The sequence below is a fragment of the Panthera leo genome, chromosome D4 (assembly GCF_018350215.1).
Source record: "Panthera leo isolate Ple1 chromosome D4, P.leo_Ple1_pat1.1, whole genome shotgun sequence".
Taxonomy (NCBI): domain Eukaryota; kingdom Metazoa; phylum Chordata; class Mammalia; order Carnivora; family Felidae; genus Panthera; species Panthera leo.
The window spans coordinates 35,336,927-35,353,959 of record NC_056691.1 but is presented as its reverse complement, the minus strand read 5'-3'; the positions used below and the strand labels follow the sequence as shown (position 1 = coordinate 35,353,959).

At 36.4% G+C, this 17,033-nt stretch overlaps 1 long non-coding RNA gene across 2 annotated transcripts in view; it reads left to right on the top strand.

Moving 5' to 3' along the window:
* Window positions 1–17,033, top strand: part of LOC122205353 — a 579,915-nt gene that overhangs the window by 389,338 nt on the left and 173,544 nt on the right. Inside the window, exon 4 of one of the 2 annotated variants that reach the window (XR_006196014.1) lies at window positions 14,969–15,037. The exons of the other annotated variant lie outside the window; for it this stretch is intronic. This is a non-coding gene — a long non-coding RNA (uncharacterized LOC122205353). The remainder of the gene's footprint in view (window positions 1–14,968; window positions 15,038–17,033) is intronic. 2 annotated transcript variants of the gene reach the window in all.

The window sequence follows — 17,033 nt, the reverse complement described above, 5'->3', positions numbered from 1 at the left end:
CCAGTTCACAAGATGATGAAGACAGGCATGAAGATTTACAGCTGAACAGGATTTTTGAGTTTTATAGAGAAAGTAATTGAAGCAAACAAGGGTGAGGTTGGTGTCAGGGTACCATATTTAAATCCAAGATCACGTAATTAGCAACAAGGCCAGAGTACAATTCAAATCTCCAGCCTTGATGTATTCACTGAAACATGTGGCAGTGCATTGGTGTAGTGGAAAAGAGGGGTGTGAAAAACAAAGGGTCTTAATTCTGGAGTGCCTCTTGCCTTGGTTGCTCTGAAAAAAAAAAAAAAATAGCAATAGCCCCAGGGTAGCCTCAGGGTTTCATTCCTGCCAATGAACATTTGGATGTGAGAGGGGTATTGCCTTGTATTACCATTTCTTTTAGTGCGATCCCTGTGTACTGGGCCAAGAGTGAATTTGCCATCTGCAAGAGTAAAGCCACCAGAATAGCCACAGTGGCATGTCTGCCTAAATCAGATCAATCCATATCAGGTAGTCAGACACAACCTTAAGCTGGAAACTAGAGTTCAGAAGCTTTCCAGTGCTGCTTTTACTTTCCAGGACTGGCATCTGAAATTGGCTTGGAGGGAAGGGTAGCAATAAAATAGATTAGTCTTTTAGGGGAACATTTTAAGATTTAAAACACAGGTAAAGTCGGGTGCAAAGGACAAAGATCTAAATGTTGTCTGCTTATATTTAAATTTCAACAACAACAACAGATCCCCACTCATAGTGTGATAGGAGGCAGATTTAAGCTGGATAATGATCAATCAGAAGAAATCCAGAAAAGAAAAAAAAAAAAAAAAGCCAGATGGTGAGGACTCTAGAAATAATGTCTCGTATTTAATGTTGTTAGAAGGAGAAGAATAGGGGAAAATACGAAAACCACCTCTAAAATATTTCAAGAATTATCAACTGGAAGAGGCAGCATTTATTTTACAAAGATGAAGAAGAAGAAAAAGAGGAAGAAGAAGAAGAAGAAGAAGAAGAAGAAGAAGAAGAAGAAGAAGAAAGAATGGATATAAATTCCTGAGGCAAATATTGTTAAGGTAACTGGAAGAGAATTATAGAAATTAGAGCTGTTACAAAGGCTATTTCATGAAATACTTAAATAATGATTAACTCATCTTCTGAAGAGTAAAGGAGACTAGATGGCCAATTACCTGGTGGAGATTTTTAATGACACCAACAATAAGTAGAAGGCTAGTTTATATTATGTGAAAAAGTTCTTTCTAACTCTAAGATTCTATGAATTTATATAATTATCAATATAAAATATTTGGTTATTTTTTTTTAAATTAACGGTTTATTTTTGAGGGAGACAGAGAGAGACAGTGTGAGCAGGGGAAGCACAGAAAGAGAGGGACACACAGAATCTGAAGCAGGCTCCAGGCTCTGAGATGTCAGCAAAAAGCCCAACATGGGGCTCAAACCCACAAACCTTGTGAACATGACCTGAGCCGAAGCCGGATGCTCAACTGACTGAGCCACCCAGGTGCCCCCAAAATATTTGGTTATGTTTTGATTTATTCTTTTTTTTTCTTTATTACTCTCCTGGAGTCATTTCTAAGGGATTTTCTAACATCTCTCTGATCCTTTGAATTACTCCATTCCCAGGCATTTCTCTGTGGATAATTCATTCCTATAAAAATTGGGAACTAGCAATATGTCAAGTACTGTGTGTAAGGTGAAGGAGATACAAAATGAATGAGATTTTGATTCTGTTCGCAAGTTGCTTAGTGTGTGCAGGGATTCTTAGATTTGTGATGCATTTTACTTTCAGCTATGGGCTTCAAAATTGGTTTTGTAGGGGAAAGGAAAATAAAGTTGAAGCCCAGTTGCATTTGGTGTGTGCCAGGCTATATGACTAGGCAATGACAAAACCATTGATGTCACAACGTCTTTCCTGCAAACCCAGCAGCAATCGTGATTTCAAATTGGCATTCATATTTAAGGGAACCACTGACTATACCTGTGTCAGGTTTATTTAACTTTGAGGAAGGAAAGGGAAAGAGCATGTCAGCATGGTTTCATCAAGTAAGCTTTCCTTGAGATTTCTTATAAGAGTCTGGGCACTGCTTTCCAAACTCCACAAAAGGGGGCAGCTCAGTTTTAAAAGTTGAGTCCCTAGGGGTGGGTGAAAGTCACCTCAGCATAGGCCAGCCTCATACATAACAGCCTGTGAGAGTGGCTGATAACCTCCTCAAGAGCCATGCTTTTTACAAGAGACATGACACAAAGAGGCCAAGGGTTGTATTTTCTATTAGGTTTTTGTATGTTTTCTTTTTGTCATGTAGACCTTCAGGGTCTATATATGTTCATTCAAAGTCTTCCCAGTACCGATGTAATTCACCAATGGGAGTTAATAAACAATGATGTCTCATAATACAGTTTCCTGTTTATGCATTTTCAAAGAAACAAAGCTGAAATCTTCCCACAGAGAAAAGGTATACCCTGCTGTTAATCCTTTCTCCCCAGATGGTCTGTGAGCAGAAGGTTATGATGAGTACTGGAGTTCAAGAAGATTAGCTGGTAGCAGATGTATGAGAAAATATTGGCAGTGAAACTGGAGGTGGGGGAGACAGAGGCGGCAAGCAGCACATGACACACAATAAACACTCAGATATGCACTCAAGAAGCTAGAGAGCCACTTAACAGTAGCTTGAATGAAAAATAATGAGGATTCATGAAGATGTTGGCAGTGAAAATGGGAAGAGGGAACAGATCAGATGACTATGATGGAAGTACTGAGGCCAGAATTGAAACCTTTGTTAGGAAGATGTTAGAGAGTATCAGTTAATCTGATTCCAGTGATTTTTCCCATTCCACAGAAAGAAAAACATTAATGTGAGGATTTTGCTTTTTTTTTTTTTTTTTTTTTTTTTTTTTTTTTGAGAGAGCACTAGTGGGGAGAGGTGCAGAGAGAGGGAGACAGAGGATTCGAAGCAGGCTCCGTGTTGACAGCAGACAGCCCAATGCAGGGCTCTCTAATCCGTGAACTGTGAGAACACAGCCTGAGCCAAAGTCGGACGTTCAACTGACTGAGCCAGCCAGGTGCCCCATGAATGTGAAGGTTTTAAAGCACTTATGCAGAGGAAAATAGCAGCATATACTTTATGAAAGATGATATCATAGCTATCAGAAATGACAGGACTCTGAGCTTTTGGTCCTCTTGCATTTTGTTAAACAAGTAAAGTTTAGTATAGACTTCAAAACTTTAAATTTTACAATGACCCTGGAATCAACATGTCTAATACTGCAATTTTATCCTAATAACAACCACAACACAACCCCTCCACTCCCAAAAAGTGAAACAGAGATAAAAGAAATAATTTATCTACTCAGCAAATATTTACTGAGTGCCTTCTATGTACCAAATACTGTCTAGGCACCTGTGAATATCAGCAAACAAAACTGATGAAAATCTCCCATAATCTTAATGATTAATAGAAAATTTATATAATATAAGGCAGTAAATGCTGCGGAAAATAAATGAATGAGTATCTAATAAAGTGCAAAATCTTCAGTAAGTTATTTTTATCTTGGACTTACATTTGTTTTAAATCTTTTTTTTTTTTTTTAAATATTCTTGGGGCACCTGGCTGGCTCCATCAGTGAAGCATGTGACTCTAGGTCTCAGGGTTGTGACTTTGAGCCCCACACTGGATATAGATATTCTTTAAAAATAAAATCTTTAAAAAAATTTATTCTAGAAATCTAAAAATAATGACAAAAAAGCATATTTCATATAATTCACCAAATTTTTGGCTTATAGTTAATAATCATTACATAACTCCAGGGGTCCACTTCTGTAACAGATACATTTTCAGTAGTAAAAATAAATGTTCAGCTATTGCAAGTATTCAAAACAAAAAGGCAAACCTCATCTTGCTATATTTTTTCTCTTTGGTAAAAGTTAATATGTACTGGAATCCAATGGAAATCTTAATATTATTCCCATATCAATATTTGTGCCAATGACTTATTACTTCATTAAATCCATTTAGTACACATACAGAAAATGAATTTACAGATTTGGAATTTCTTCATATTTTTGTCTCCCTCTTTCTCCATACATCTTATTTATGGAAAGGAATGGAAATGAAACAAATTATTTGGCTATGTAAAACTTTCCAAAAAAACTCTAGGGGAAAATGTAAGCATTCCACAAAGTGGTTTAAGGGAACTATGTTCCCATCATTACTGAAGGTCTTAAATGGTAGATAACCATTTAACATTCAGATGGTTTCAGATTGATGCCTTATATACCACATTTGGTATATAGCATGGCTTATCAAATCCCTTCCATTACTCTGGAAATATGAGCTGAGTACACACGGTATACAGGGAACTCATAGGAGCTCACTCTTTTTTCTAACCAGATCTGGGATGAAAGGTTTCTGAATAACTTCAAAAATTGGCGACCTTAACTTGGCATCCATGGCTTTAGTAGGATCAGAGAAAACAACATGAAATCAAGTGAAAATGTAGTGTCTTAGTGCATCCTTTTTTTTTTTTTCCTGAAAAGAGCATCCGAAGCACTCATCAGATTCTCAAAAGGTCCCAGTAGCTTTAAAAAGGTTAAAAATAGGGGCACCTGGGTGGCTCAGTTGGTTAAGTATCTGACTTTGGCTCAGGTCATGATCTCACCATTAATGAGTTTGAGCCCCGCGTCAGGCTCTGTGCTGACCACTCAGAGCCTGGAGCTTGCTTCAGATTCTATGTCTCCCTCTCTCTCTGCCCCTCCCCTGCTCATGCTCTGTCTCTCTCCATCTCTCAAAAATAAATAAACATTGACAAAAAAAAAATTTAAACAAGGTTAAAAATACCATTCTGCTGTCAGTTTTAGAAGTTCTAGAGATCCAAACTGAACCAAAAACACCCCGAGTAGATAGGTACCTAAAGAGGGTCTGGCATTGAATCACATTCTTTGATGTTTGTTTGTTTGTTTGTTTGTTTGTTTATGGATGTAACATTGGCTTTGGGTTTGGACTGAAAAGCTGTAAGCTGTTTTCACTGCTGTGGTTATCATAATTTAAACATTATCAGGCCACCGCAGGAACCTGCAGAAATGAGCAAGAGCCAGGTGGTCCGTGGTATCAAATGGTGTACAAGCAAGGAAGTGAGGGAGGCCAGAAACTCTCTGATGGGACAGTTCAGTCCAGCGAACATAGTACAGAATTAAGTAGACCATTGGAATACCTGCAACTGTGGTAGAAATTTGAATACCTACCCGGAGATCCTAGCACGAGAGCTGACAAATTCAGAGACAACCTACCCAAGGTAAAGTGTAACTCTGTAAGACACTCATTTGATGATTGTAAAAGAATTATAGGTATCACAATATTTTATGTACACTTTACCTTTTATCAAGAACAATTGATGGGGCACCGGGCTGGCTCAGTCAACAGAGCATTTGACTTTTGATCTTGGGGTTGTAAGTCCAATCCCCTTGCCACATGTAAAGATCACTTAAAAATAAAATCTTTATTGAAAAATTAAGAAAATAAAATCTTCATAAAAAAGAATAATTGAGGATTTTCTTTTATTCCATGTTCTAGCTCTGCTAGTTTTAAAAGTTGTTAGTCCAGGGCTGTCTAGGTGGCTCAGTCAGTTAAGCATCCCACTTCGACTCAGGTCATGATTTTCTAGTTCATGAGCTTGAGCCCCACATCCGGCTCTGTGCTAACAGCTCAGAGCCTGGAGCCTGCTTTGGATTCTGTGTCTCCTTCTCTCTCTGCCCCTCCCCCGGTCACTCTCTCTCTCTGTCTCTCTCTCAAAGATAAATAAAACATTAAAAAGACATTTAAAAAAAAAGTTCCTAGTCTATTAAATTTAGAAAAGCATTAATGTACATTTTAAATCAGTCATTTGAAAAATCTTTTGTTAAAACTTCAAAAATCTTCAAATCTTTAAAAATCTTTAAAAAAGGATCTGAACCCAATATAGTGTTTCACTCCTACCTTTCTCCAAAAACTCATTACAGAAATGAGTGGAAGATAAACATAATAGAATCTGGATGAAAAAATCTGGCTCTTGCCAACAGGAGGTCTTTTCATTCCTGGACTGTTGGCAGTTGTCAATGGCATTGAAATCCAAGGCTATGGATGGAATGCATGCACACTGATGAGATCTCTTCTCTCCTAGTGGAAAGAGCTCTGGACTCAAAGTCAGAGGAAATCATGTCCAGCAAGTGTGCTGCCACTTTCCAGCTTTGGGATTTTTAGGAAATCACATAAATATTTTGTGACTTGAAGTTTCTTGTGTGTGTTTTTAATTGGTTTTGTTTTTAATTGAAGAACATATTTATTTAGATTTCTTTAATTTTTCCTTCATGCCCTTTTTGTGTCCCACAGTTTCATCCAGGATAACCATATTTAGTTGCCATATTCTACTATCTTCTTGGTTGTGATAGTTCTTTAGACGTTATTTTTGATGACCTTTACAGTTTTAATGATTACTAGTCAAGTGTTTTGTACAACATCCCTCAACTGGTATTTGTCTAATGTTTTTCTCATGGCCACAGTGGGGTCTTGGTTTGGGAAGGAAAATCACAGAAGTGAAGTACCATTTTCATCATTGAATATCAAGGGTACACACCATCAACATGAGTTATAGCTATTGGTATTAATCTGGCCACCTTGATGGCATAGTGTTTGTCAGATTTCTCTACTGTAATGTTATTCATTCTCCCCTGTTTCCATACTGTGGACTTTGCAGAGATGTATCATATCATCTATACTGATAGGAGAGGGGAGTTATACTCTATCACCTTGAAAATGGAATATCTAAATAACATATTTAGAATTCTTCTAGATGAGAATATTTTCATTTCCCTCATTTATTTATCTACTTGGTTAAAATATTTAATGATTTATTAAAATCAGTATAGGTTCATGCATACTGAGTTTATGGATCAAGTTGTGTGAGCTTTACCATTGGGAATTCTTCCATTTGGCTCTTGTCCCTTTGTCATATCCCCATTATTGTGGATGTTTGCTTTTTTGAATACTCTCTTTCCTTTTTGGCACTAATAGATGTTCTTGGCTTACCTTTTAGATTTCCAGGCTCAGTATTGCAGTCAGCAACTTCTCTAATGAGCCTTGGTTCATTGGATACTGAGCTTGTTGCTAAATATTTGTATGTGTTTTCATCTGTATCTACATTAAGCCACACATGAGTTTATACTGATGTCTTCATTTCTAATACACTATAACAGGGATTATTCTGGACAATTGTCCTTCCTTATCTATAAAGTTCCACCCCAACAGTGAAGGATCCAGTTACCTATTCTCCATCCAGTTAATTAATTATCAGCTATAACACAGTGTTTGTATGCAGTTTCCTTTGCCTTTAATCTTAGAGACTACACTCATTTCCAGGTTACTTAGGTCGGCACCTTTGCCCCCTACTCTCTCCATCAAGGTTGTTTCATACATTTGTATGCAACTAGCTTCTTTTGTCACAGTCTACACTCTATCCCAGAGTCTCACAAGTTCCTAAATTTTAGATTTTTTTAATTTTAAGTTTCACTTTCTGTGCTGTAAAGTTACATGGAATATTGACAATTGCCTATTGTCATATATCTACCATTACAGTATGATAAGGAAAAGTTTCACTGTACTAAAATCCCATATGCTTCATCTATTCAAAACCCCTCCCCCTCACTGGAACTCCTGATAACTACTAATCTATCTTCTCTGTTGCTTTGCCTGTCCTTTTTCACACTGGCTTCTTTCACTTGGCAATATGCATTGGTGCCTGCTTTTATATGACTTGATATTTCATTCCTTTTTATGACAGAAGTATTCCACTCTATGGAACCACAGTTTGCTTATCCATTCACCTATTGAAGGATATCTTGGTTGCTTCAATTTTTAGCAGTTATGAATAAAACTGCCATAAACATTTTTTGAAGACTATATATGGAAATATATTTTCAAATTAGCTCTAAGAATGTGATTACTAGATTGTATGATAAGACTTAGTTTAGCTTTGTGAAAAACTGCCAAATGGTTCCAAAGTGGATGGATTACTTTAAATTCCCACCAGCAGTGAATGAGAGTTCTTGGTGTTCTACATCCTTCCTAACAATTGATGATTGTCAGTTTTTTGGATTTTTGTCATTTTAATAGGCGTGTAGGAATACCTAGTTGTTGTTTTAATTTGTCTTTCCCTAATGGAAAATACAGAGAACACATTTCATATTTTTTAATGTTTATTTATTTTTGAGAGAGAGACTTAGCACATGCATGCACACATGCAAGCAGGGAAGGAGCAGAGAGAGAGAGGGGGCGACAGAGGATCCCAAGCTGGCTCTGGGACAGCATAGACAGCATAGAGCCCAATGTGGGGCTCTAACTCAGGAACCTGTGAGATCATGACCTGAGCTGGTGTCAGATGCTCAACTAGCCAAGCCACCCAGGTGCCATCAAGCGTATTTTCATATGCTTGGTTGACATCTATCTGCCTTCTTTGGTGAATTATCTGTTCAGACTCTTGCCTATGTTTTGAATGGCCTCTTTGATTTCTTTCTGTTGAATTTTAAAACTTCTTTTTATTTTGGATACAAGTCCTTTATTAGACATATGTTTTATAAATATTTTCTCCCAGTCTGGGGCTAATCTTTTCATTCTCTTAAGAGTATCTTTCACAGATGATGATTTAGTTTCAATAAAATACAAATTGTCATTTTTTTTTTTTTTCATAAGTCTTGCTTTTGGTCTTACATCTAAAAATCCATCACCAAATTGAAAGGCACATCAGTTTTTTCCTATGTTTTCTTTTAGATGTTTAACACTTATATTTAGGCCTATAATCCTTTTTAACTTAATTTCTGTGAAACTTATGCTATTTTTTTTTCCTGCATGTACATCTAGCTTTTCTGGAACCATTTGTTGAACACACTGTCTTTTCTCCATTGATGTGGCTTTACTGCTTTGTCTGCCTTGTTGATGTGCCTTTTTGTTGTTGTTGTTGTTGTTCTTTACCAATACCCTGCTCGCTTGATTACTGATTATTGTATTTTTACAGTACATCTTGAAATCGGGAAGAACAAGTCATTCAACTTTGATCTTCTTCAGTATTGTGTATCTTTTCCCTTTTTGTATAAATTTTAGAATCAAGTTGTTGACATATACAAAATACCTTGCTAATATTTTTATTGTAACTATACTAAACCTATAGATCATATTAAGAATACTTGACATCTTGGCAATATGAAGACTTCCAATTCGTAAACATGGAACCATTTATTTAGATTTCCATTTATTTAGATTTTCCATTTATTTAGATTTTCTTTGATATGTTTCATCAGAGCTTTGTAATTTTCCACCTACAGATTCTGTAAATCTCTTGTTTCATTTATGACTATGTATTTTATTTTTTCTGCTATCATAAATGGCATTTTTTTTACAATTGAAGTTTCAGTTATTTATTGCTAGAATATAGGAGAGCAGCTGGTTTTTACATATTGACCCTGTATCCTCTGACTTCCTTACTCAATCCTTAGTTACAGATGTTTTGTTTTGTTTTGTTTTGTTTTGTTTTCTTTCTCCAAATTCTTAATTAAATTCCAGTTAGGTAACATACAGTGTAATATTATTTTCAGATGTCAAATTTAGTGATACATCACTCACATACAACATCCAGTGCTCATCCACAAGTGCCCTCCTTAATGCCCATCACCCATTTAGCCCATCTCCCTGCCTACGTCCCCATTGGGAACCATCAATTTATTCTCTATTGTTAAGAGTCTGTTTCCTGGGTTTGCCTCTCTTTCTTTCCCCCACCCCCATATCCATGTTTTGTTTCTTAAATTCCGCATATGAGTGAGATCATATGGTATTCGTCTTTCTCTGACTTATTTCGCTTAGCATAATACTCTCTAGCTCTGTCCATGTCTTATGTACATATACCACATTTTCTTTATCCATTCCTCAGTCGGTGGACATTTGGCTTCTTTCCATAATTTGGCTATTGTTGATAATGTTGCTATAAACATTGGGGTTCATGTATCCCTTTGAATCAGTATTTTTGTATCCTTTGGGTAAATACCTAGTAGTGCAATTATTGGATCATAAAGTAGTTCTATTTTTAATTTTCTGAGAAACCTCCATACTGTTTTCCAGAGTGGCTGTACCACAAACAGTGTAAGAGAATTTCCCTTTCTCCGTATCCTTGCCAATACCTGTTGCTTCTTGTGTTGTTAATTTAGCCTTTTTTTTTTTTTTTTGAGAGAGAGAGAGGGAGCTTCTGCATATGCATGCACTTGTGCATGTGCAGAAGAGGAGCAGAGAGAGAGAGAGAGAGAGAACCCCAAGCAGGCTCTGTGCTGTCAGATCTCATGAACTGTGAGATCATGACCTGAGCTGAAATGAAGAGTCAATGCTTAACTGGCTGAGCCACCCAGGACCCCTAATTTTAGTCATTCTAACTGGTGTGAAGTGGTATCTCATTAAAGTTTTGATTTATATTTCCTTGATGATGAGTGATCTTGTGCATCTTTTTGTGTGTTTGTTGGCCATCAGTATGTCTTCTTTGGAAAAATGTCTATCCGTGTCTTCTGCCCATTTTTAACTGGATTATTTGTTTTTTGGGTGTTGAGTTTTATAAGTTCTTTATAATTTTGGGCACTAAACAAAAACCTTTTCTTATTCCATAGGCTGCCTTTTATTTTTGTTTCCTTTGCTCTGTAGAGCTTTTTATTTTGATTAAGTCCCAAAAGTTTATTTTTGGTTTGGTTTCCCTTGCCTCAGGAGTCATATCTAGTAAGAAGTTGCTGCGGCCATTATCAAAGAGTTTACTGTCTGTGTTCTCCTCTAGAATATTGATGGTGTTCTGTTTTATATTTAGGTCTTTCATCCATTTTGAATTTATTTTTGTGTATGATGTAAGAAAGCAGTCCAAGGGGCGCTCGGGTTAAGTGCCCGACTTCGGCTCAGGTCACGATCTCACAGTTTGGGAGTTCGAGCCCCACGTCGGGCTCTGTGCTGACAACTCAGAGCCTGGAGCCTGCTTCAGATTCTGTGTTTCTTCTCTCTCTGCCCCTCATCCGCTCGTTCTCTGTCTCTCTCTGTCTCTCAATAATAAATAAACATTTTTTTTTTTTAAAGAAAGCAGTTCAATTTCATTCTTTTGCATGTTGCTGTCTTGTTTTCCCAACACCATTTGTTGAAGAGACTGTCATTTTTCCACTGGATATTCTTTCCTGCTTTGTCAAAGATTAGTTGACCATATGGTTGTGGGTTCATTTCTGGATTTTCTATTCTGTCCCATTGATCTAGGTGTCTGTTCTTGTCCCAGTATCATACTGTCTTGATGAGTACAGCTTTGTAACATAACTTGAAGTCCAGAACTGTGATGCCTCCAGCTTTGCTTTTCTTTTTCAAGATTGCTTTGGCTATTTGAGGTCTCTTGTGGTTCTGTACAAACTTCAAGATTGTTCTAGCTCTGTGAAAAGTACTGGTGATATTTTGATAGGGATTGCATTAAATGTGTAGATTGCTTTGGGTAGTATAGACATTTTAACAATATTTTTTCTTCTAATTCATAAGCATGGAATGTTTTTCCATTTATTTGTTTCATCTTCAATGTCCTTTATCAGTGATTAACTGTTTTTAGCATATAGATCTTTTACAATTTGGGTTTGGTTTATTGCTAGGTATCTTATGGTTTCTGGTGTAATTGTAAATAGGATTTATTCCTTGATTTCTCTTTCTTCTGATTTTAGGAAGATTTTGTTGTTGTTGTTTTTGTTTGTTTGTTTTAGATTCATGACTATTTTTTTTACCCTACAAAATAAGACTAATAAGAACTCCCACCTCATAATTTTACCTAACAACAACAAAAATACAGTATTATAAAGGCGATGGATAATACAGAATCTCATACATAGTAAGAGTTTACTAAACAGTAACAATAATTTTAATTCAACAAGAAACTTTGATGTAAAGATTGTTTTCATAATTTGTTTGAAAAATACTAAGCAAATACATTCTTTTCCTAATTACTTCTGTCATTAACAAAAAAAGTAATTAAGGAAGTATTTAATAAGGTGATTTTAAGTTCTCTGTACCTGATTTTTCTTTTGTTTTCCTTTAACTTGAGACAAAGATATTATTGTCAATGAATGTACAATGCACTGTTCTTGGTGTTACTTTCTGTCATAGAATTTCTTATGTAAATAGCTGCAAATCTTTCATATTATTGTTATCGTAGTGTTATTGTACTAGATTTTATCTATAATGCTACAAAATTGCTGAATCCAACGTGAAGGAATTACGCTATCTTTAATTAATTTTATCGAGCAAGAAGTACAGATAGAGGTTAGAAAAAATTTATAATACTTTCTTTGACCTATTTTATTTCTTGGGATTTCAGTTTAAGTAATTAAAATAGTCAATAGTGAGGGGATAGAAGTGTTTGAAAAACTTCATGGGGCAAAAATGATACAACAGCGACAAGTGTTTAAAGTAGAGATGGCATGGTGTGTGAGCCAGAAAAGCCAGCATACACACTGCTCTCTGGACCAACTGGCCCATATTCTGGTGCATCCTCTATGAGCAATTTCCACTTGTGTTTGAGCAAAAGAATCACATTTTATTGCTATTCATATTTCTTATTTCTAAGCTTCACACCAAATGTTTTGATTTAGTATGTCTGGATTTAAGTATGGGAATCTGAATTTGAAGAATAGTTAGGATGTCTGGCAGACATATTTTGAGAAAGTACCTGTTAAGTACTGAATTGTGTTTCCCCTCAAATTCACTGGTTAACCCTAACACCCAGTGTAGTGTCATTAGAGAGAGGGCCTTTAAAAGAGGGGCACCTGGGTGGCTCAGTCGGTTAAGCCTTGGGCTTTGGCTCGGGTCGTGATCTCACTGTTCATGAGTTCAAGCCCCATGTCTGGCTCTGTGCTGACAGCTCAGAGCCTGGAGCCTACTTGGGATTCTGTGTCCCTCTCCCTCTCTCTCTGCCTCTCCCCCACTTATGCTGTCTCTCTCTCTCTCTCTCAAAAATGAATATATATTAAAAATTTGAAAAAAAGCAATTATGGGTAGATGATGTCACAAAGGTGGAAACGTAATTTGATAGGGTCGATGTCCTTATTAGAAGAGGAAGAGACACTAGGATGCATGTGCACAGAGAAAAGACCATGTGAGGTCACAGCAAAAAAGTGACCATCTTCAAGCTAAAAAGAAAGGCCTTAGGAGAAACCAAACCTGCCAATACCTTGATCTTGAACTTGGAAACTCCAGACCTGTAAGAAAATAAATTTCTGCTACTTAAGTTACCAAGTCCATTGTATTTTGTTATAGCAGCCCTAGCAAACTAATACAGTATCCTCCTGCACTATTTATACCATGTATCTATTATAATGCTAGATATTTTTAATATAAGTATGCTGAGCACTAACTACATAGGATTTCTTCCTTTATAAAACACATAATTTCGTTGGCATTAATTATTTCAAAATGGTGAAAAATTGAAACCAACAAGATACTGAAATATCTTAGCTTGTTCATTTCTCAAGAGATGTCATAATATCAAGGAGTACGGCTTCTGATTCTTGGTTATTTCTCTCTTTGTGAAACAAAGAACAAGAGTCATTATCTATTGGAAATACCACTATTTTATAATAAAATTAATTAAGAAATAAAGATCTTCTTTTATTGGGGTCAAAGGCAAAGTGTCAGTGGATGATTAGTTTGAGTGCTAACCCAGCCATCTACTCACCTACTCATTTGGCAGACTTGCACACTATAAATCTGAATAACTGCATGTGGTTTTGTGAAAGAAAGGAAAACATCATTCTCCCAAGAGAAATCCAGGGAGCAACTCCACTAGAACTATTCATAACTGACAAATGGTCAGGTAGTTTGGAATTGGTATGTGGAGGAGAAAATCCAATTCCAATAGGGAGGCTGGCATAATACATTGTCGCAAACCAGGAAGGGGCTAATGTTCACAGTATGACTTTTTGCAGGTGCTCATGCTCTTAGAATTATAATTGAGAATCATAAAGGGAGTATCTTTTGTTTGCACTCTGTTGGAGACAAGCCTCTCCACTTTTGTTGCCTTCTTATAGTCTGGGGTTCTTCCCATTGTGTTACCACCTCCAGCCTGACTATAGTGAGGAGGTCAGGATAGATGTCCTATCTCTCTTCTCTGAGAGATAGGTGGAAGCCATACAGTGTTCACAAGTTAAGCAGAACAATGAAAGCCTTTTGTGAAGAGATGAAGGGTCTAAACTTGAGATGACAGAACAAAACAAAGCTGACAAATCCAAACGTCTAAAAGAGATCTGGCAACCAAAACAGTGCACGTGTGCACACACAGTATTGATGAGTAAAGATTATACTGATAAAGAAGCTGGTTAATATAGTGGAAATAATCTGAAGCTGAGAGTGAAAGCAGACCACAGATGCAAAGGATATTTTTGATTTCAGTTACCTCTTATACTTTATGGATATGCTGGGTGTATTTTAAGGGGCCAAAAATACAAAACCAGCATATATGCTAAACAAATATGCAAAAAGGGGAGAGCATGTTTTTGTGCTCATTCTTCTTACTTTTTCATGCTGTTTCCACTGTTAATGCCCTTCCCTTCTGCTCCAACTTGGTAATAAAAATGCTTGTTCAATCCTGGTGGAATTAATACACACAATGTTAGAAGGTGCATTAACAGTGCTTGTAGTTACATTAATTACTCTCCAAGAGTTGGCCCAGAGGAGCTCAAAAATGTAGAGGAACTTGGTTTGCTGGTTAAAAATATAGTCAGTTATTTTATTCTTTGAGTCTGTATTGTGTGAGATACACTCTCTATATTATGTAGATGAAATTACTTGTTATGTGAAAGGATATAGAGTGTGTGACAGACTAACACAAAGGAATAATGTCATAGATATCAATTATGTTCTATACTTTTGTTAATCATATTATTATTTATTAAATATTTCAGGGTGGATTACCTTTTATGTTATTCACCTTGAAGGCAGTTAACAGAGGAGTTACCATTTTCCTCGGCATGGTAAGAAAGCCAAGGTTCGGAAAGGAGAATGTTTTTCACCTTTCCTACTTCTAACCAACCAGCAAGTGGGATTTGGAACTTAAACTGAATATCAGTTCTTCTCATTCCTTGTCTAGTGTGCTTTCCCCTATATCTGATAGCCTTCTCATAAAGCATAAACAACTCTAAAAACTAATAGTGTTTCTGGAAACTGTTGTTAATTTCAGTAGATCAGTTAAATCAATTCCTGGTCACCAGACCTAGAAGATATAGAGCAGAGAAACACAAGATTACATCATAACTACGGAAGGAAAAAGTTTGAATTTGATCCAGTTCGTGCTATAGGCACTTAGCACCAAAGAGCCCAAGAGCCACTTGATTAACATCTATTTTCAACTCCATGTTCAAAAGTTTGTAATTGGTAACTTGAAATTGGCCAGGGTGGGTGTATTTACATTAGAGAAACAAGTAAATGCTATGCAGTCATGATTCTTTTATCTAGAAAGATAGTTAAGTAATTTTATTTGCACACTGGGGTGGGAGGTGGGGATATGAGTAATGAATAATAGAAAAGTATAATCTTTGGAGTAAAAAAGAATTTGGTTTGAGTTCTGTCTGTACCATTAGAGAATAGAGTGGCCAAATCATTCTCTCTGAGCCTCATTCCCTATTAAGCCTAAGCAGCTAATAACATCCTTGCAGAGTTTTAGGATTAATGATCATGTATGTAAGTGCTGACATATAAAAAGAAGTCAATTTTAGGTGTTATTATTAGGATTATCAGAAACTTCACTGTTTTTTTTTTTTTTCCTTTGTGACAAGTTTCCACATGAGTAAAGTTAAAATCACGTTTGTGCTCTGTGGAAGATGTATGCCATTGGAGAAAAGATTTTTTCAAATGGGAAAAAATGATAAAATCCATTAGGCTCTTTAGAAACAGGTACCATTATAATTTTAGCTATTTATTGTTACTACACAACAACAGAATATAAAATCCAGCTAAGAGAGAGCTACTTTTGCCAAATTGAAATAACAGGAGGTAAATGGTACCGTTCTCCTCCAAAGGATCTGTAGATTTATAAATTGGTTGGAAGCATAGGGTTTTGGTTATTTTGTTTCATATGATTCACAGCGCCAAGCACTGCAGTCCTAATTTTATCCTGGGGCATCCATTCAATACTTGCTTGGAGAGAATAGTGCCACCAGCCGCGTCCTCATAAGCACTGCCAAATATCCAAATTTCTTTTTCCTGTTTGGAGATGAATACACTCTAAAGAGCATCTATGAAGCCTAAGCTCCTTTTTTTTTTCTCAGGATGACAACCCAACTCTTGTATCAAAGTTAGAGTTTAGATTAGGAGTGACATTTCTATAAGAAGCATCTTATTCCAACATCCAGGGACTCAAGGAACCTAAGACAATACAAGTATTGTGAAATCTTCAATATACAAGGCAGTAAACATAGTAGTGGTGAAACCAGAAATAATACAGAAGGAAAATAAGCGCATAATGACAAAACATTGAAAACTAGCTTTTGTTTAGTAGAAATGCTGAGGAGCATAACTGTTTTGGGTACCTCAGACTCAGGGAAAGCACCTTTTTGGTCCTTCAGGCACATTGCATTGAAGAAATTTAACGGGCACTGCAATGCCTGCTAATGCCATGTAGAAGACACTCAGGAAGAAGTCCTGCTACTAGGGCATGATTTCATGTAGAAAATAACAGCTTTTGAGGTACCCCATTTTCTGCTTATTCTATGAAAGGTATGAAGCAGGTCAAAGTGAGTCATATAGATGATTATGTATTTATTCATTGAAGCCTTGTAATAAAAGTATAATTAATGGTTTAGGTTAATGAAGTGGTTAAGGGGCCTCTCCTCCAAAAAAATGAACAATAGAACCTTGGTTGTGGATCAGGAAGCCTTTGAAATAAGTGTTAAATTTGCTATTGCTTCTTTGTATGCAAATAGATAAGCATTTACAGGACAAAGGAGAGGGTTCTGAAATATGAGGTTATAT